This window comes from Hyla sarda, chromosome 1 (genome assembly GCF_029499605.1).
Source record: "Hyla sarda isolate aHylSar1 chromosome 1, aHylSar1.hap1, whole genome shotgun sequence".
Taxonomy (NCBI): domain Eukaryota; kingdom Metazoa; phylum Chordata; class Amphibia; order Anura; family Hylidae; genus Hyla; species Hyla sarda.
The window spans coordinates 473,974,107-473,996,022 of NC_079189.1; the positions used below are offsets into that span (position 1 = coordinate 473,974,107).

Below are 21,916 nucleotides of genomic sequence, written 5' to 3' on the forward strand. Positions count from 1 at the left end.
AACCCCTTAAGGACGCAGCCCCTTTTTGCAAATCAGACCACTGTCACTTTAAACATTAATAACTCTGGAATGCTTTTACTTATCAATCTGATTCCGAGATTGTTTTTCGTGACATATTCTACTTTAACATAGTGGTAAATTTTTGTGGTAACTTGCATCCTTTCTTGGTGAAAAATCCCCAAATTTGTTGAAAAAATTAACAATTTTGCATTTTTCTAACATTGAAGCTCTCTGCTTGTAAGGAAAATGGATATTCCAAATGTTTTTTTTTTGGATTCACATATACAATATGTCTACTTTCTGATTGAATCATAAAATTGACGTGTTTTTACTTTTGGAAGACATCAGAGGGCTTCAAAGTTCAGCAGCAATTTTACAATTTTTCACAAAATTTTCAAACTCGCTATTTTTCATGGACCAGTTCAGGTTTGAAGTGGATTTGAAGGGTCTTCATATTAGAAATACCCCATAAATGACCCCATTACAAAATCTGCACCCCCCAAAGTATTGAAAATGACATTCAGTAAGTGTTTTAACCCTTTAGGTGTTTCACAGGAAAAGCATCAAAGTGAAGGAAAAAATTCAAAATCTTAATTTTTTACACTTGCATGTTCTTGTAGACCCAATTTTTGAATTTTTCAAGGGGTAAAAGGATAAAATTTATAGTTGAATTTATAGCCCAATTTCTCTCGAGTAAGCACATACCTCATATGTCTATGTAAATTGTTCGGCGGGCGCAGTAGAGGGCTCAGAAGCGAAGAAGCGACAAGGGGATTTTGGAGAGTACATTTTCCTGAAATGGTTTTTGGGGGGAATGTTGCATTTAGGAAGCCTCTATGGTGCCAGAACAGCAAAAAAAAACACATGGGATACCATTTTGGAAATTAGACCCCTTGAGAAATGTAACAAGGAATTTGGTGAGCCTTAATACCCCACAGGTGTTTCACGACTTTTGCATATGTAAAAAAAAATTTTTTTTTTTCACTAACATGTGTGTTTCCCCCCAAATTTCACATTTCTGCAAGGGTTAATAGCAGAAAATACCCCCAGAAATTTTTAACTCCATCTATTCTGAGTATGGAGGTACCCCATAAGTTGACCTGAAGTGCACTATGGGCAAACTACAATGCTCAGAAGAGAAGGAGTCATTTTTGGCTTTTTGAGAGCAAATTTTGCTCGGGGGGCATGTCGCATTTAGGAAGCCCCTATGGTGCCAGGACAGCAAAAAAAAACAAAAAAAAAACATGGCATACCATTTTGGAAACTAGACCCCTTGAGGAACGTAACAAGGGATAAAGTGAACCTTAATACCCCACAGGTGTTTCACGACATTTGCATATGTAAAAAAAAATAGCAGAAAATACCCCCCAAAATTTGAAGCCCAATTTCTCCTGATACAGAAAACACTCCATATGGGGATGAAAAGTGCTCTGCTGGCGCACTACAGGTCTCAGAAGAGAAGGAGTCACATTTGGCTTTTTGGAAGCAAATTTTGGACAGAACAGCAAAAAAAAAAAACACATGGCATACAATTTTGGAAACTAGACCCCTTGGGGAACGTAATAAGGGGTAAAGTGAACCTTATTACCCCACAGGTGTTTCACGACTTTTGCATATGTAAAAAAAAATATTTTTTTTTACACTAAAATGCTTGTTTTCCCCCAAATTTTACATTTTTACAAGGGATAATAGCAGAAAATACCCCCCAAAATTTGTAACCCCATCTCTTCTGAGTATGGAAATACCCCATAAGTGGACGTGAAGTGCACTGGGGGCGAACTACAATGTTCAGAAGAGAAGGAGCATCATTGAGCTTTTGGAGAGAGAATTTGGCCATGTGCATTTACAAAGCCCCCTGTGGTGCCAGAACAGTGTACCCCCCCCCACATGTGACCCCATTTTTAAAACTACACCCCTCACGGAATGTAATAAGGGGTGCAGTGAGAATTTACACCCCACTGGCATTTGACGGATCTTTGGAACAGTGGGCTGTGCAAATTAAAAATTTTATTTTTCATTTTCACAGACCCCTGTTTCAAAGATCTGTCAGACACCTGTGGAGTGTAAATGCTCACAATACCCCTTGTTCCGTTCCGTTAGGGGTGTAGTTTCCAAAATGGGGTCACATGTGGGTATTTATTGTTTTGCGCTTATGTCAGAACCGCTGTAAAATCAGCCACCCCTGTGCAAATCACCAATTTAGACCTCAAATGTACATGGTGCACTCTCCCTTCTGAGCCTTGTTGTGCGCCCGCAGAGCACTTTGCGCCCACATATGGGGTATCTCCGTACTCAGGAGAAATTGCATTACAAATTTTGGGGGCTTTTTTTCTTTTACCGCTTGTGAAATTTAAAAGTATGGGGCAACACCAGTATGTTAGTGTACAAAAATGTTTTTTTTTACACTAACATGCTGGTGTAGACCCCAACTTTACCTTTTCACAAGGGGTAAAAGGAGAAAAAGCCCCCCAAAATTTGTTAGGCAATTTCTCCCGAGTACGGCGATATCCCATATGTGGCCCTAAACTGTTGCCTTGAAATATGACAGGGCTCCAAAGTGAGAGCGCCATGCGCATTTGAGGCCTAAATTAGGGATTTGCATAGGGGTGGACATAGGGGTATTCTAAGCCAGTGATTCCCAAACAGGGTGCCTCCAGCTGTTGCAAAACTCCCAGCATGCTTGGACAGTCAATGGCTGTCCTGAAATGCTGGGAGATTTTGTTTTGCAACAGCTGGAGGCTCCGTTTTGGAAACACTGCCGTAGGATACGTTTTTCATTTTTATTGGGGGGGGAAGGGGGGGGTGGGTGGGCAGTGTATGTGTGTATATGTAGTGTTTTACTCTTTATTTTGTGTTAGTGTAGTGTAGTGTTTTTAGGTTACATTCACACTGACGGCGAATTACACTGAGTCTCCCGCTAGGAGTTTGAGCTGCGGAGGAAAATTTGCCGCAGTTCAAACTTGAAGCTGGGAACTCACTGTAATCCGCCGCCAGTGGGAATGTAACCTGTACATTCACATGGGAGGGGGGGGCAAAACTACAACTTTGAAGCCCTCTGATGTCTTCCAAAAGTAAAAACATGTCAACTTTATGATGCACACACAAAGTAGACATATTGTATATTTGAATAAATATATAATTTATTTACTATTTCTATTTTCCTTACAAGCAGAGAGTTTCAAAGTTAGAAAAATGCTAAATTTTTCATGACATTTGGGAATTTTTCACCAAGAAATGATGCAAGTATCGCTGAAAAATTAACACTTTGTTAAATTAGAATATGTCACGAAAAAACATCTCTGAATCAGATTCATAAGGAAAAGCATCCCAGAGTTCTTAATTCTTAAAGAGACAGTGTTTTATTTTTTTTGGGCAACGCCAGCATGATGCTGTTCTCCTAGACTGTCAACTGCTATGATTCACCTATGGCAGTGATACTTAGCTCTTAAACGAGAGTAACTAGATGATTTTCTAGATCCTGCCCTGAGATATCCCAGAGTGCCACAGCCTTCTCTTGGTGCTCCAATCCTGGACACTGTTCCTTTGTGTTTTTGATGCTGGGATTGCTAGTTATATTATGCTTTTTCTGATTTGACAGTGCCTAACTCTTTATATCTTGTGCCTTTTTTTTTTTTTTTTTTTAATAATATATATTTATTAAAGGTTTAATTAAAATAGTACAATCAATAATATTATTCTGTTGAGCAAGCATTCTTCCCTATCCCACCCAGTAGCTCCCTTTTTTACAACTTTACCTTTGACTAGGGTCTCAACATACAATCCACATCCAATTAAAACCACCACTTTATTCTTTTATCTTATAATCCACTTATTATCTTCTTCCTTCCACTATGTCAGAACAAAAGGGAAGTGGGGAAAGAACCTATTACCTAACTCGTTATTTCCCAACCAGTGTGCCTCCAGCTGTTGCAGAACTACAACTCTCAGCATGTACTGATTGCCAAAGGGAATGCTGGGAGATGTAGTTATGCAACAGCTGGAGGCACGCAAGTACAACTCCCAGCATGCCGAGACAGCCTTTTGCTGTTCCTGAATGCTGAGAGTTGTAGTTTTGCAAGATTTAGAGGGGTTCAGGCTGGAGATCACTGCCAGTGGTCTCTGAACTGTAGCCCTCCAGATGTTGCAAAACTACAAATCTCAGCATGCCAACACAGCAAACAGCTGTCAAGGCATGGTGGGAGTTGTAGTTTTGCAACATCTGGAGGGCCACAGTTTAGAGACCACTCTCCAAACTGTCGCCCTGCAGATGTTGCTAGGCAACAGACTCCCGGACACGCCACCGCCATACTCACCTCCACCGCCGCCATGATCACAGCCGCCGCCATCATCTGGAGCTCCGCCGCCGGGTAAGTGACTGCCGCCGCCGCAACTACACGGTTCCCCCCGCTGTGCCCGGACACCGATGGGTGGGCATAGCGGGGGGGAACCGAACTTTAACCCCCCCCGCCCCCAGTCTGCTATTGGGATAGGAGGGGGTGGATCCCCTGCCACCTCACTCCTATCCCTTTATGGGGATCGAGGGTGTGTTGGACACCCCCGATCCCCCTTATTTTATCGTGGCGCCGCTGTTGGTGGGCAGGGGGAGACCGTTCCCCCTGCAAATACCATAGATGCCGTGATCAGAACTGATCATGGCATCTATGGGGTTAATGCTGCCGGGACCGGCGCGATCACGGCCCCGGCAGCTGCAGTGGGACTCCGGCTGTGATTGACAGCTGAGTTCCGCCGGAGATCTCCTGCGCTGCCCGCGGCAGAGCAGGAGATCGCTTGGACGTATGCATACGTCCATTTGCGCGAACGTGTAGTTCGCCTGGACGTATGCATATGTCCAATAGCGGGAAGGGGTTAAGGATGTTAACAAATTTATAAGGCTCATCACAGTAAAAAAAAACATTTCCTTAATGTGGAAGAACGGACACCTGAAATGTTGCAGACCGGTTCTATATCTGTCATTAATGCAAAGGGAGAGAATTCTATACCTCTACATTCCACCTTCCAGGATGTATCTACAGTGTTGAGGCTGACAGATTTACAGGACTCGAATGAAGGGGACCAAATTTTTCATAATACATTCCAAACCTTTGCCACGTCTAATCCTCAATTTTATCCGATAAACTCGAGAACTGAATCAATGGATATGTTCCAGAATAGAGTCGAACAGGATATAAAACAACTCGTCAACGACAATAAACATGGAAAATTAAATTTAAATAAACAACTACGCAAGGCAATACAAGAATTATCCAACAACAAAAATATTGTGATTAGACAGGCTGACAAGGGGTGGTGGTGGTGTTAGACAGCTTGCTATATGAAAAATGCATCCTGCAGCAGCTATCTGACACCACCACCTATAGGTCCCTTCCATCCAACCCAATTTCATCCATGATGACCAAATTGGAAAAAATACTCCAGGAGGGAGTACACCTAAAAATTATAAATGAAAAACAATTGGAATATTTAATACCTACGGCCCCCAAATGTGCTGTATTTCATGGGTTTCCTAAAATCCACAAGGATGTATTCCCCCCTCCTCTTCGCCCAATTGTAGCAGGCATAGATTCCCCATTAGAAAGAATAGGGGCGTGGTTGAATCATATCCTGCAACCTTTGGTATCACGGACGTTGGGAAATATACAGGATACCAAATCCCTTCTGCAAGCTATGCAACATCTGGAGTGGCATACTGAAGACAAATGGCTGTCATGCGATGTAATCGCTTTATACACTACTATTCCTCACTGCCGGGCTATAGAAGCCACTAAATACCATCTGTCAAAATATAGCAATTATTCATCTACATGTATACAATTTACATTGGACGGGCTGCTGTTTGTTCTTACAAACAACTTTTTTTCTTTTGACAACAAATATTTTTTACAGTTGGAAGGATGCCCGATGGGAGCAAAATTCTCCCCGTCATTAGCAAACTTATACATGTCCTATTGGGAGGAGGTATGTATGTATTCGGCCGTCAACCCCTACCTTCCGTTGGTGGGGTGGTACGGCCGATATATAGACAACCTCCTCCTAGTATGGAGGGGGACACCAGAACAGGCAAGCAAGTTTTTTCAATATCTTAACCATAATTATTTCAACCTGAAATTTACCTGCAATAAAGAGAAAGATACAGTAAACTTCCTAGATGTAACACTTGTGGGGAATTCCAACATCAACACTGTCATTTCATCCCTATATAGGAAGCCGACATCAGGCAACACAGTGTTGCATGCAACCAGTTGTCATCCCAAGCATACTATTATCAATCTGCCCATTGGTGAATACATAAGGGCTAGGAGAGCATCCTCATCTGAAGAATTATACAATAACTCTGTAGTAGATATCAATCTACGTCTCAAAAAGAGGGCATACAGTCCGAATGTATTGAACCGTGCTAAAAAGATAGCAGAAGGTAAGAAGAGAGAAGAATACATGAACAACACTAAATATAGTCAAAAGAAACAAAATAATAAGAACTTAAATACAATTAAAGATAGTCAAGAAAAACAAAAAGATGCCACACTTACCTTCTCTACCCCATTTTCGATGGACTTTGATGAAATAAAAAAATAATTTACAAACATTTACCAGTAATTCATCAAGATACACAAGTGTCCAACATCTTGAGTACAGGTGTAAGAGTAGTTGCAAGAAGAGCACAAACGCTGAGAGATAGGTTGTCACCTAGCGAATATCACTCTCTGACCATCAGCAGTGCGAACAATAACTGGTTGACCACAACGGGGTTTTTTAAATGCAATAGTACTAGATGCACATGTTGCCAACATATAAATTGCACCAGACAGTTTTCCTCATGCACTACTAGGAAATCTTTTGCCATCAAATCTCTCATTAATTGTAATACCGACCACGTCATTTACCTGGCCACTTGTAATGAATGCTAGGTTCAATACGTGGGTTGTACAACACGCAAGCTCAAACTGAGAGTTGCGGAACACATGCGATACTCACAATATCCAGCAGTGGATGTGGGAGGTAGATCCACGTCGGGTTTGTCCAAGCATATACGGGACAAACACAGTGGAGATGCATCATGTATCTCTATTGTAGGGATAGAGAAAGTGAAGAGACCTCGACGTGGGGGAGATTGGTCCAAATTGGTCTTCTCAAGAGAAGCCTATTGGATTCTGCAATTGGACTCTGGTATACCTAAAGGTCTTAACCATCGTAATGATTTAATGTATATATATATATATATTAATCTGTACAATGTCATGCAGTTTTTTTGGGAAGTTCTAGGTATATGCTGTACTATTTGAGCCTATTCACTGGTGCAATGATGATAAATATCAATCTCCTCCTCTAGTATGTAATTACCGTTCAAAATGTGTGAACTGGGTTGAACGAGTGGTGGTGGAGCAACAATGTGTTATATTAGGTGATGTATGCACCGCAAACTATGCATATTCATAAGCTGTTTCTCCATGCACCCTCGTTCATATAACAACCCAATTCACACGTCATGTTGCTATGAGATACGGCAGAGGATGCTTTCGGCATTTGACCAGCAATTAGTCCAATCCGGATATTTTACTGAGCCCGGTCATGTGATGATCCCAGAAACAGCGTCACACGCCGTTTCACACATGTCGGCACTAATGATCAAACACAGTCTAAGAGGTATGTGTATATATATATATATATATATATATATATATATATATTTCTCATTTTAAGTTTTCTTTATGCCATGACTAAGGACTCAAGTAGAGTCCGAAACGCGTCGGCGAGTTGCTTTTAACGCACTGTCACCCCCTTTTCACTTTTTGGTTTACATGTTTTAGTCCGTAACAGTAAAAGTTATGTTTTAATTATATCCCATCGGTGAGCTGGATCCTTCCTCTCTTCGATTCTCATTAGGAAACAATCTTTTATAACCCATAAAATGGAGTGATTGTGATGTTTAAACATAAAATACGCTTTTATGATAAGTCATGCTCTGGTACCACAGCACACCTCTGTATTTAGTACAAATTATCTTGTTTTCACCCTTCTTATCAAATATAGATTTTGATAGGCTAGAGCAGGTTGTATTAATATTAGTGTTAAATTGTGTAAGGTCATCAACAGTTCAACAGAAACTCATTTTTCTTTTTCAGCGTTGGATTATGGCGCTTTACTATTATATAATATATATTATTATAACATGTATTCTAAAGCTATGCAACAGATAGTCCCTTGTTGCAACTACATCCTACATCCTACTACATACTACAATGTTTGGCACTCTTGAGCACGCTTAAGCACCATGATTTCTGATTGCCTACAGAAAAAAAACACATAATCTATCTACTCTGCCTTTATGTGATTTTATTGTTATTTTTATCTTGGGATAGATGTATGTTTATCCTAGGCATCCTTACATTCACTTACTGCAAATTTACCTGCTGGACAATTGTCCCAAATAGTCACTGCTCTTTTGGTAAAATATTTATATAATATAATGTATTTTTTCATGTTGCTTTTTATTTTTTCCCAATTATCTTCAGATTGTGCTTTATTGTCCAGTTTCTTCTTCAAAACACTTCCCTCCTGAACGCCATTCAACTTTTTGAACCTTATTTTGTAAGTACACAGTAGGTTAAACTCGATGGACTCTTTTTTCAACTTGACAAACTATGTTACTATGTTACTTGCCTCACTTGAAATTTTAAATGCATACTTTATGTTGTTTAACCCCCAATAAATACTATTAAAGCATAAATGGTTACACAGTCTCGGCACAATTATAATATAAGATTACATGCAGAAGTATATAAACTAAATGTACAAAAGTTTTGGGACAACTACATAATTAAACCTACAGGAGCTTTTTACAACATCCTATTCTAAATCCATAACCTTTAGGGTAGAATTGGGACTCCCTTTGTAGCTTTCACTAAAATGTGTTTTAGGAACTTGTTCACGTTCATTCAGGAGAAGAGAACATTTGGTGAGATCAAAAATTGATGTTGGACAACAGGGCCTGGCTTCTAATCTCTGTCCTAATTTATGCCAAGGTGCGGGATAGGGTTAAGGTCAGGACTCTGTTCCAACAAAGTTGGAGGCATTAATTTGTTCAAAATGTCTTAGTATGTTGAAGCATTAAAACTTACCTGCCCTGAAACTTTGTGGCCTAGGCCAACCCTCTAAAAACATCCCCATAACATTATCCTTTCCTCATTAGAGTCCATTGGTGGAGGGCTTTACTCCAATCCATGACACTTGGCGTTGTGCTTGATAATGTAAGACTTAAAGCATACCTGTCAGATCCAACAAAAAAAAAACACTTTTTTAATATAACCTAATCCTGACCACGTACATCTAATTTTTATGTGTCTAGCACCTTTATTTATTTTTTTTTTACTACACTCTTAATTTAGCTCACTAGTCTGAATCCCTCTCAAAGGGAGGGGGCATTGCCTCACTGTGCAGGTCTCAGCCCCCTCCCTCAGTATGCTGTCTGCTCACATCTCCCCTAGCATTAGCAAAACTACAACTCCCAGCTTGTCCTCACTGACAGTAGCGGGACACAAGCTGACAGTGGGAGGATTTTTCCTCCAGCTGTGAGCCCTGCGCTCACAGCTGTCAATCAAGGAAGTGTGTCCATGACATAGGTGATGACGCATGGACACAGAAGGACTAGTATGTGTCCAAGCAGGCAGGGGCCAGTTGTTTGACTGGCTTTTTCAGTATGAAATACCGAAAAATTTCTAATAAAAGCAATTGTAAAACCTATTTGTTTTGCATGCTTTACAACATATCAAAAGTTTTTGTATCTGACAGTGCCCATTTAAAGGCCACTTCTTGCTGTACCATTTTATGATTTTATGCTGATTTTAAAACCAGATAAGGTTTAGAATTGCAGTCAAGTCAGCAGAGCATTGGCTACCTCATTGAAGTGAATAGGAGTTGACCTGCAGTAACACAGCACAGACAGTACACCATGAATGGAGTTGAGGCTCGTTTCACAATACACAACCACTGATCAGATATTGATGACCCCTCCATATACTGTATGTGTTGGCTGTTTATCTAATTTTGCTCAAAATGTTTTTTGTCCTAAAGAACCGTGGACTGTGATATCTCTATGGTGGAAGGAGCTTAAGGTAACATATAATAGGCAGCTCTATAACATGCTCTTGTTATACATACCCCTGAAATCCTCCATGACCTCACTGTTCAACATTAGTGTATCACAGTTTTGCTACCTATTGACAGTAGAAACCAATGATACCACCTCTTGGAAGGAGAACATTTATATACAGTGGGGCCAAAAAGTATTTTGTCAGCCAACATTTGTGCAAGTTCTCCCACTTAAAAAGATGAGAGAAGCCTATAGTTTTCATCATAGGTATGCCTTAACTATGAGAGACATAATGAGAAAAAAAAATCCATAAAATTACATTGTCTGATTTTTAAAGAATTTATTTGCAAATTATGGTGGAAAATAAGTACGGTATTTGGTCACCTACAAACAAGCAAGATTTCTGGCTCTCACAGACCTGTAAATTCTTCTTTAACCCCTTAAGGACAATGGACGTACTCCTACGCCCCCGTTTCCGAGTCCTTAAGGACCGAGGACGTAGGAGTACGTCCTGTCCATTCCCGGCCCCCCGCCGCTAGCCGGAGGGGAGCCGGTGCCCGATGCCTGCTGAAATCGTTCAGCCGGCATCGCGGCATATCGCCCAGGGGGGTCATTATGCCCCCCCATGTTGGCGATGGCCGCAGATCGCTGGACAATTCAGTCCAGCGATCTGCGGCGATTCCGGGTCAATCGGGTCTCCAGTGACGGCCCCGAACAGCCATAGCCAGAAGGGGTGAGGTGGCACTGGTGCCACCTCACGATCGCCCTGATTCGTCGGCCGGTTTACCAGCCGACCAATCAGGGTGCCTGCTGCGGGTGTCACTCCCGCAACCTGCTTCACCCCTCTTCTGGAGGACATGAGCGGGTGTGGGAAGAAGACCCCGGGTGCTGGGGACCCCGATCTACGGCGTCAATGTTGGGATTGGGGCCCCAGAAGTGGCGGCGGCGGCGAGGGACTGACCTGATGCGGCGTCGAGCAGCAGCAGGAGGTGAGTGACAGTCTCCTGCTGTTGCTTAGCAACAGCTCCCAGCATGCAAAAAGGGCATGCTGGGAGCTGTAGTTATGCAACAGCAGGAGGCAGACCACCACAACTCCCAGCATTCCCTTATGGGCATGCTGGGACTTATAGTTTTGCAACAGCTGGAGGCACATTTTTTCTATGGAAAAGTGTACCTTCAGCTGTTGTATAACTACAACTCCCAGCTTGCACAATCAGCTAAAGTGCAAGCTGGGAGTTGTAGTGGTGCATCTGCTGGTTGCATAACTACAACTCCCAGCATGCCTGTTGGCTGTTGGCGACTGCTGAGAGTTGTAGTTTTGCAACAGCTGAAGGCACACTGTTAAGTAGCAAACCAGTGTGTCTCCAGCTGTTGCATAACTACAATCCCCAGCATCCCCAGCCAAAGTAGTATGCCTCCAGCTGTTGCAAAACTACAAGACCCAGCATGCCCTTCCGCTGTCCGTACATGCTGGGGGTTGTAGCTTTTGCAACAGCTGAAGGCACACTGGTTGTAAAACACTGAGTTTGTTACCAAACTCGGTGTTTCACAACCAGTGTGCCTCCAGCTGTTGCAAAACTATAACTACCAGCATGCACTGATAGACCGTACATGCTGGGAGTTGTAGTTTTGCAACAGCTGGATGTTCCCCCCTCCCCAATGTGAACGTACAGGGTACACTCACATGGGCGGAGGTTTACAGTAAGTATCCGGCTGCAAGTTTGAGCTGCGGCAAATTTTCAGCCGCAGCTCAAACTGCCAGCAAGAAACTACTGTGAACCCCCGCCCGTGCGACTGTACCCTAAAAACACTACACTACCAAAAAATAAAATAAAAAGTAAAAAACACTACATATACACATACCCCTACACAGCCCTCCTCCCCAATAAAAATGAAAAACGTCTGGTACGCCACTGTTTCCAAAACGGAGCCTCCAGCTGTTGCAAAACAACTACTCCCAGTATTGCCAGATAGCCACTGACTGTCTAGGCATGCTGGGAGTTTTACAACAGCTGGAGGCACCCTGTTTGGGAATCACTGGTGTAGAATACCCCTATGTCCACCCCTATGCAAGTCCCTAATTTAGGCCTCAAATGCGCATGGCGCTCTCACTTTGGAGCCCTGTCGTCTTTCAAGGCAACAGTTTAGGGCCACATATGGGGTATCGCCGTACTCGGGAGAAATTGTGTTACAAATTTTGGGGGTATTTTCTGCTATTACCCTTTTAAAAAATTTAAACATTTTGGGAAACCAAGCATTTTAGGTAATAAAAAAAGTTTTTTTTTTACATATGCAAAAGTCGTGAAACACCTGTAGGGTATTAAGGTTCACATTACCCCTTGTTACGTTCCCCGAGGGGTCTAGTTTCCAAAATGGTATGCCATGTGTGTTTTTTTTGCTGTTCTGGCACCATAGGGGCTTCCTAAATGCGGCATGCCCCCAGAGCAAAATTTGCTTTCAAAAAGCCAAATGTGACTCCTTCTCTTCTGAGACCTGTAGTGCACCAGCAGAGCAATTTTCACCCCCATATGGGGTGTTTTCTGAATCGGGAGAAATTGGGCTTCAAATTTTGGGGGGTATTTTCTGCTATTACCCTTTTTAAAAATGTTACATTTTTTTTTTACATATGCAAAAGTCGTGAATCACCTGTGGGGTATTAAGGTTCACTTTACCCCTTGTTATGTTCCCCGAGGGGTCTAGTTTCCAAAATGGTATGCCATGTGTTTTTTTTTGCTGTCCTGGCACCATAGGGGCTTCCTAAAGGTGACATGCCCCCAAAAAACATTTGTCGCTCCTTCCCTTCTGAGCCCTCTACTGCGCCCTCTGAACAATTAACATAGACATATGAGGTATGTGCTTACTCGAGAGAAATTGAGTTTCAAATACAAGTTAAAATTTTCTCCTTTTTACCCCTTGCAAAAATTTAAAAATTGCGTCTACAAGAACATGCGAGTGTAAAAAATGAAGATTTTGAATTTTCTCCTTCATTTTGCTGCTATTCCTGTGAAACACCTAAAGGGTTAATAAACTTACTGAATGTAATTTTGAATACTTTGTGGGGTGTAGCTTTTATAATGGGGTCTTTTATGGGGTATTTCTAATATGAAGACCCTTCAAATCCACTTCAAACCTGAACTGGTCCATGAAAAATTGCGAGTTTGAAAATTTTGTGAAAAATTTCAAAATTGCTGCTGAACTTTGAAGCCCTCTGGTGTCTTCCAAAAGTAAAAACTCATACATTTTATGATGCAAACATAAAGTAGACATATTGTATATATGAACCAAAATTTTTTTTATTTTGAATATCTATTTTCCTTACAAGCAGAGAGCTTCAAAGTTAGAAAAATGCTAAATTTTCATTTTTTTCATCAAATTTGGGGATTTTTCACCAAGAAAGGATGCAAGTTACCATAAAATTTTACCACTTAGTTAAAGTAGAATATGTCACGAAAAAACAGTCTCGGAATCAGAATGATAACTAAAAGCATTCCAGAGTTATTAATGTTTAAAGTGACAGTGGTCAGATTTGCAAAAAACGCTCTGGTCCTTAAGGTGTAAAATGGCCTGGTCCTTAAGGGGTTAAAGGGGTACTCCGATGGAAAACCTTTTCTTCTTTTTTTTTTTAAATCAGCTGATGCCAGAAAGTTAAACGGATTTGTAAATGACTTCTATTAAAATATCTTAATCCTTCCAGTACTTATTAGCAGCTGTATACTACAGAGGAAATTCTTTTCTTTTTGGATTTCTTTTCTGTCACGATCACAGTGAGCTCTGCTGACACCTCTGTCCATGTCAGGAACTGTTCAGAGCAGGAGAAAATCCCCATAGTAAGCATATACTGCTCTGGACAGTTCCTAAAATTGACAGAGGTGTCAGCAGAGAGCACTGTGACAGAAAAGAAATCCCAAAATAATTTCCTCTGTAGTATATAGCCGCTAAAAAGTAATGGAAGGAAGAATTTTTAATAGAAGTCATTTACAAATCTGTTTAACTTTATGGCACCAGTTGATTTAAAAAAAAAAAAAAACAAAAAACTGTTTTCCCCCGGTGTACCTCTTTAAGAGTCTCCTCGGTCCTCCACTTGTTACCTGTATTAATGGAACCTGTTTGAACTTGTTATCAGTATAAAAGACACCTGTCCACAATCTCAAATAGTCACACTCCAAACTTCACTATGGCCAAGACCGAAAAGCTGTCGAAGGACACCAGAAACAAAATTGTAGACCTGCACCAGGCTGGGAAGACTGAATCTGCAATAACCAAGCAGTTGGTGTAAAGAAATCACTTGTGGGAACAATTATTAGAAAATGGAAGATATACAAAACCGCTGATAATCTCCCTCTATCTGGGGCTCCACGCAAGATCTCACCACGTGGTGTCAAAATGATCACAAGAACAGTGAGCAAAAATCCCAGAACCACACGGGAGGACCTAGTGAATGACCTGCAGAGAGCTGGGACCAAATTAACAAAGGCTACCTTCAGTAACACACTACGCCACCAAGAACTCAAATCATGCAATGCCAGATTTGTCCCCCTGCTTAAGCCAGTACATGTCTGGTAGAGAGAATTAGGATGATCCAGATGAGTATTGGGAGAATGTCATATGGTCAGATGAAACCAAAGTATAACTTTTTGGTAAAAACTCAAATTGTCATATTTGGAGGAGAAAGAATGCTGAGTTGTATCCAAAGAACACCATACCTACTGTTAAGCATGGGTGTAGAAACATCATGCTTTGGGGCTATTTTTCTGCTAAGGGCCGAGGACAACTGATCCGTGTAAAGGAAAGAATGAATGGGGTCATGTATCATGAGATTTTGAGTGAAAACCTCCTATCAGCAAGGTCATTGAAGATGAAACATGGCTTGGTCTTTCAGCATGACAATGATCCCAAACACACCACCCGGGCAACGAAGAAGTGGCTTCATAAGAAGCATTTCAAGGTCCTGGAGTGGCCTAGCCAGTCTCCAGATCTCAACCCCATAGAAAACCTTTGGAAGGAGTTGAAAGTCCATGTTGCCCAGCAACACCCTCAAAACATCACTGCTCTGGAGTGGATCTGCATGGAGGGATGGGCCAAAATACCAGCAACAGTGAAGTGTGAAAACCTTGGGAAGACTTACAGAAAACATTGGACCTCTGTCATTTCCAATAAGGGGTATATAACAAAGTATTGAGATGAACTTTTGTTATTGACCAAATACTTAGTTTCCACCATTATTAGCAAATAAATTCTTTAAAATCAGACAATGTGATTTTATGGATTTTTTTGTGTCTCTCATAGTTGAGGTATAGCTATGATGAAAATTACAGTCCTCTCTCATGTTTTTAAGTGGGAGAACTTGCACAATTGGTGGCTGACTAAATACTTTTTGCCCCACTGTACATTACTTGTTCCATTCCTTTAGCTTCCCGCCATGGCTTGTCTTGTCAATTTCCTGTAAAGATGTCTCTGGTTTCCTGCTTCTCTAGCATCCATCCTATCTATTGTTTACCCTCATCACAAACATGGAATTCTGCTCCTTTCCTGCAGCTGCCCCTCGTTACATTTTAACTATTTTCACCCCTAATAAAGCAGCACATCAGACAGTGATAATGGTAATGACAATAATAGTGCCCCCTTTGTGCCCAACACAACAACAATAGTCCATAGTGCCCCTTTAGTACTCCTTTACACACTCTCACCCAGTGGCGTCTCCAGCATTCATATTTAGGGGGGGCACATGGGGGGCCAGTGACAAAAGTGGGGGGGCAATTTTAAAACGTATTTGTATGTGTATATATATATATATATATTTATATATATATATATATATATATATATATATATATATATATATATATATACACACACACACACCATGCAGAACATGTTTAATTTACCTTACCTTACCACAATACAGACCCCTGAATCATCACCACTTACCATAAAACAGACCCCATAATCAGACCCCACTATAATACAGACCCCAGAATCAGATCCCTGCATAATAGACCCCATCCCCCGGCATAATACAGACCCCAGTCGTGTTGCGCAATAATATACATACAGTTACATTAACTGACTCACAATTCACATCTTTTATGGTCGGCGTCATCCTCTTTCCTTCTGTTCTCCATCTGGCTCAGACCGTCATGACGACTTCTTCCAGCCAAAACCCATCACTGCAGCATCTGCAAGACAAACATCTTAGTTTCTGCATTTTTTCCAGTGCCCTCCCCAGAAGTGCAGAATTCAGTGGAGTTTATTCCATTCCAAACAGTGTTACAGAGCAAGCAACGTTTCAGCGACCTGTCTTCACCTTTGCCAAGCACTAGAAGCGACGAATCGTAGCCTGCTCTGTAACTCTGTTTAGAATGGAATAAACTCCACTGAACTGCACTTTATACTTTGGTGTGCTGAGATTGTCCTTGGATATAGTTAGCTAGCTAGGTTGGTAGGAAGCCAATTAGGTAGATAGGTAGCGATGTAGATATGGAGGTTCATAGGTAGGTAGCAAGGTAGCTAAGTAGGTAGCCAGGTAGGTAAGTGGGTAGCTATGTATGTAGGTAGGTAGCTGGGTAGCTAGCTAACTAGGTAATTAGGTTGCTATGTAGGTAAGTAGCTATGTAGGTAAGTAACCAGGAGGCTAAGTAGGTGGGTAGGTAGCCAGTAATAAGGTTGGAAGCCAAATAGGGAAATAGCCAGGCAGGTAATTAGGTAGGTTTCAAGGTAGGGAAATAGCCCGGCAGGTAACTAGGTAGGTTGCCAGGTAGGGAAGTAGCCAAGCAGTTAATTGGGTAGGTAGCCAGGTAGGGAAGTAGCTAGTGCTCCTTCACATCATCACCCCCCCCTCTCACCTACACCCCCCTCACCTCCTCCACATCATCACCCCCCTCTCCTCCTCCACATCATCACCCCCCCTCTCCTCCTCCACATCATCACCCCCCCTCCTCCTCCACATCATCACCCCCCTCTCCTCCTCCACATCATCACCCCCCCTCTCCTCCTCCACATCATCACCCCCCTCTCTTCCTCCACATCATCACCCCCCCTCACCTCCTCCACATCATCACCCCCCTCACCTCCTCCACATCATCACCCCCCTTACCTCCTCCACATCATCACCCCCCTCACCTCCTCCACATCATCACCCCCCTCTCCTCCTCCACATCATCACCCCCCTCACCATCACCCCCCTCACCTCCTCCACATCATCACCCCCCCTCACCTCCTCCACATCATCACCCCCTCTCCTCCTCCACATCATCACCCCCCTCACCTCCTCCACATCATCACCCCCCTCTCCTCCTCCACATCATCACCCCCCTCACCATCACCCCCTCACCTCCTCCACATCATCACCCCCCCTCACCTCCTCCACATCATCACCCCCTCTCCTCCTCCACATCATCGACCCCCCCTCACCTCCTCCACATCATCGACCCCCCCTCACCTCCTCCACATCATCGACCCCCCCTCACCTCCTCCACATCATCAACCCCCCCTCACCTCCTCCACATCATCAACCCCCCCCTCACCTCCTCCACATCATCAACCCCCCCCACCCCCTCCCCTCCTCCACATCATCAACCCCCCCCACCCCCCCCCCCTCCTCCACATCATCAACCCCCCCCACCCCCCCTCCTCCACATCATCAACCCCCCCCATGATGATTAAAAAATTAAAAATAAACCTTTTACTCACCTATACGCAGGCTCTCCTCAGCAGCACAGGGGGCTGCGTTCTTCTCCCGCTATAGTGCAGGCGCTGATGAGTGACGTCATCGGCGCCTGCACTGCGTGGGGGCAGAGTTCACAGGTCTCCTCTCAGTGAAGCGGCAGGTCCTGCGGCTCACACTGAGAGGAGGCTTAGCTGTGTGTGCACACAGCTGAAAGCGGCGCTGGCTCGCCTGGGGATCCGGGACAAGTATCCTAGGATCCCCATTAGCGGAGTGAGCACCTCTCCGCCCGGAGCCCCGCGTGCCATGAGTGGTTGCCGACCCGACTATTTTAAATTGGGGGGGCACAAGGGGGGGCACGGCCTGATCTAGGGGGGGCCATGGCCCCCTCTGGCCCCCCCCTAGCGACGCCACTGCTCTCACCATCCTTGAATGTTGCTTCAAGTACTGTACTTCAAGGCTTGTACTTGGTTCGACTTTTCAATAGTCATTTATCTGATTTATCTTTATTATAGAATCTTGGTTTATCTGTGGTCAGTGATCTAAGATTTATTTGTGTTGCTATATCGGCTGGGAAAGGCAGTCAAATTGAGGGTCCACAAAAGTCATCATGGCAGTCTGGGACAGGTGGTAAAGAAAAAGAAAAAAGAACGCCTAGAATCAGGAGAGACGTCACCTATGAGTTACTGTAACTATATATAATCACATGTATGGCCCGAACGAATCTACCACTACATTGTCACCATGTGGTGGTATAACCCAATACCTTATTACAGTTTTATTAGCATAACTGTGCCCTTTGTTTTAAAATCAACAGTGACCTAATAAGTATGGAATCCAAAAACAGGTGGTAGCACCGAACATATCTCCGTGTGACAGATATGTTTTTGTTCAGAATATGATGCTTTTAATGCACATAGTCTAACGCACATTTGTAAATATAAGTCTACAAGGAATAACAAAGCTAAAATGACTAATCGCCGTGATTCTTATAAGCTCTGAATATGTGAGGAAATTATATTTAATACCATTGTCATATGAACAGGGACACACAAGTCATTTGCATCTTATATTGTTTGACTGCATGTCCCCTCTTATTGCTTTAATGTGTTGTACGTTAGAGCATTATTTTCCCTTTGTAATCCATGCTCTACACTTGTCTTGCTGCCACAATAAAAGCACGGGAATAAGAAATTGCTACAATAGCTCTGGGTTGATTTATGGTATTGATTATATGCAAATTGCATCATGTTTTTTCCTCTCTTGTGGACCAAAAGATTAATCCATTCCTCTCCAAAGTGTTGTAAGTTTCAGTCGCATGATGAAGGCCAGTGGTGTCTTTCCCTGCTGAGTCTCTTCATGATGCAAAGATGTCATTCTGTCACCTACAGTAAAGTGTTTCTCTACTCCCTCCAGATAAAGCGCTGGCTCTTGCGTGAAAACATCTCCAGTTAATTAGCTCTTGCAGTCTGCAAAGAGGGATATTATGTACAGTGCATCTGATAGAAGAGCAACTCTTATTTGCTTTTACAGACACAGAAACTTTAACACATTGTTGTCACCGAATGATATGTCACTTCATCTGTATTTCAGTTTGCATTACAGCATACGGTATAACACTTTTGGCCTTATTTTACAAAGATGACCATTTGTAACTGGAGTGGATAAGCAGGAGCTAGGACACTGCATCACAACCATGATCTGGCAGATCTATCAGATCTTACCTTTTCTATGAAAAAGATTGGAATGGGTCTCATGACAAAAGATGATTTATGAGTCTATGCTTTAGATTTTTTTTTTTTGCTTGTTTATGTTTCTGTATTCTCTTATAGCTTTTTAAATTCTCTTTTTGCAAATACAACTATGATGTTATGCCTTTTTTTTCATTAGGGGTCTAAGAGTGACTAAGGTTCTTCCATGGCATGATGAAGCTATTATGATGTACTGACCTATAATGGTATTTAAAGAGCTGCAACACCAACAGATTACTATTCATGCTATTTAAACAAGAGTGTAACTATATGGGGTACAGAAGTTGTAGTTAACCTCTTCAGGACGTGGGGCGTATGCATACGCCCTGCATCCCGAGTCCTTAAAGACGTAGGGCGTATGCCGGTTGGGGACCGGACCGGGATGCCTGCTGGAATCATTCAGCAGGCATCCCGACACATTACCGAGGGGGGCCTTGAGACCCCCCCCCCCCATGTCGGCGATCGCAGAAAATCGCATGTCAATTCAGACATGCGATTTTCTGCTATTCTGGGCTGATCGGGTCTCTGGCGACCTGATCACCTGGAAAATAGGGATGATCGGAGCTGTCAGTGACAGCCCCGATCATCCTGAGGGCTAGGAGCAAAGTCGCAGTGCTGCGATCTCCTCCTATCCCCTGCCACTGGTCAGAATTGAATTCTGACCAATGGCAGAGCACAAGAGTGGGTTGCCATGGAAACTCCCCGCTCTGCTCACCCATTGATGTCGGGCAGAACGGGGGGAGAAGATGGAGGCTGGTACCTGGAGGAGAAGATGCGTGGGGACCTCCGATCATCGCTGGAGACTGCGGAGATCACGGCGCAGGTAGGGAAGCGACTGTGGGGGGGGGGGAGGGGGGAAGGAAGGGGGCAGTAAAGCGATCTCTACTGCTGCATTCCTAGTGGTTGTCTGGGCATGCTCGAAGTTGTAGTTTTGCAACATCTGGAGGGTCACAGTTTGGTGACCACGGTTACATTGGTGCCCAAACAGTAGCCCTCCAGTTGTTACCAAACTACAACTCTCAGCATGCCAAGACTGCCCAGGCATGCTGGGAGTTGTAGTTCTGTAACATCTGTCCCTTCAGATTTTGCAATTTTCATGAAAATTTTGAAAATTGCTGCTCTACTTTGAAGCCTTCAAATAAAAATAAAAAAAGTAAAAATATGTCTATTTTATGATGCCAACATAAAGTGGACATATTGTAATTGTGAATCAATGTAAAATGTATTTGGAATATCCATTTTCCTTACAAGCAGAGAGCTTTAAAGTTAGAAAAATGCTAAATTTTCAAAATGTTCATGACATTTTGGGATTTTTCACCAAGAAAGGATGCAAGTAACGACAAAAATTTACCACCAAAACAAAGTAGAATATGTTACGAAAAATCTATTTCAGAATCAGAAAATTCGGTAAAAGCATCTTAGAGTTATTAATGCTTAAAGTGACAGTGGTCAGAATTGCGAAAAAGGGCTCAGTCCTTAAAGGGGTACTCTGCCCCTAGACATCTTATCCCTTATCCAAAGGATAGGGGATAAGATGTCAGATCGCCGCAGTCCCGCTGCTGGGGACCCCCGGGATCCCCGCTGCGGCACCGCGCTATCATTACAGCACAGAGCGAGTTCGCTCTGTGTGTAATGACGGGCGATACGGGGGACGGAGCAGCGTGACGTCATGGCACCGCCCCTCGTCACATCACGGCCCGTCCCCTTAATGCAAGTCTATGGGAGGGGGCGTGACGACCGCCACGCCCCCTCCCATAGACTTGTATTGAAAGGGGCTGGCCGTGACATCATGAGGGGCGGAGCAGTGACGTAACGATGCTCCGGCCCCTGTACCGCCCATCATTACGTGCAGAGCGAACTCGCTCTGTGATGTAATGATAGCGCGGTGCCACAGCGGGGATCCCAGGGGTCCCCAGCAGCGGGACCGCGGCGATCTGACATCTTATCCCCTATCCTTTGGATAGGGGAGAAGATGTCTAGGGGCGGAATACCCCTTTAAGGTGAAAAAGGGCTGCTTCCTTAAGGGGTTAAACCCACCCAGGCCCTTGAACCTAAAGGGTTCTTGCTTTATGTGTCTTTTTGCCTTATACAAAAAGACCAGAAGTTTAAATGGGGGGAGTAGGAACTGTCATGTAGGATTGACAAGTTTATCTGCACACGCAGTGTGGAATAGTACATAGAGATTCTTTTGAGGTACCTCTCATAATGTGGACAAGAGAATTACGAGTCCCCGAGAAACTTTGACCACACCCATCCGCCTGCATCCGATAGTTTATACTTGTCCGCTTTTTCTGCTCGGGTCCCCTCAGAGACTTTCTCGACCAACGCACATCGCACTGTGCATTATTACAAGCCTGAGTGGCAAGATAAGAAGAGAAATTAGTTAGTGTACTT

The 21,916-nt window shown here is 43.1% G+C and overlaps 1 long non-coding RNA gene across 1 annotated transcript in view; it reads left to right on the forward strand.

Annotated features, from left to right (window-relative positions):
- The window catches only part of LOC130309982 (uncharacterized), a 59,337-nt gene extending 39,819 nt beyond the window's left edge, over positions 1-19,518 (forward strand). Inside the window, exons 3-5 of the long non-coding RNA XR_008858556.1 lie at positions 8,532-8,607; positions 10,090-10,130; positions 19,188-19,518. This is a non-coding gene — a long non-coding RNA (uncharacterized LOC130309982). The remainder of the gene's footprint in view (positions 1-8,531; positions 8,608-10,089; positions 10,131-19,187) is intronic.
- Positions 19,519-21,916: the final 2,398 nt, after the last annotated feature.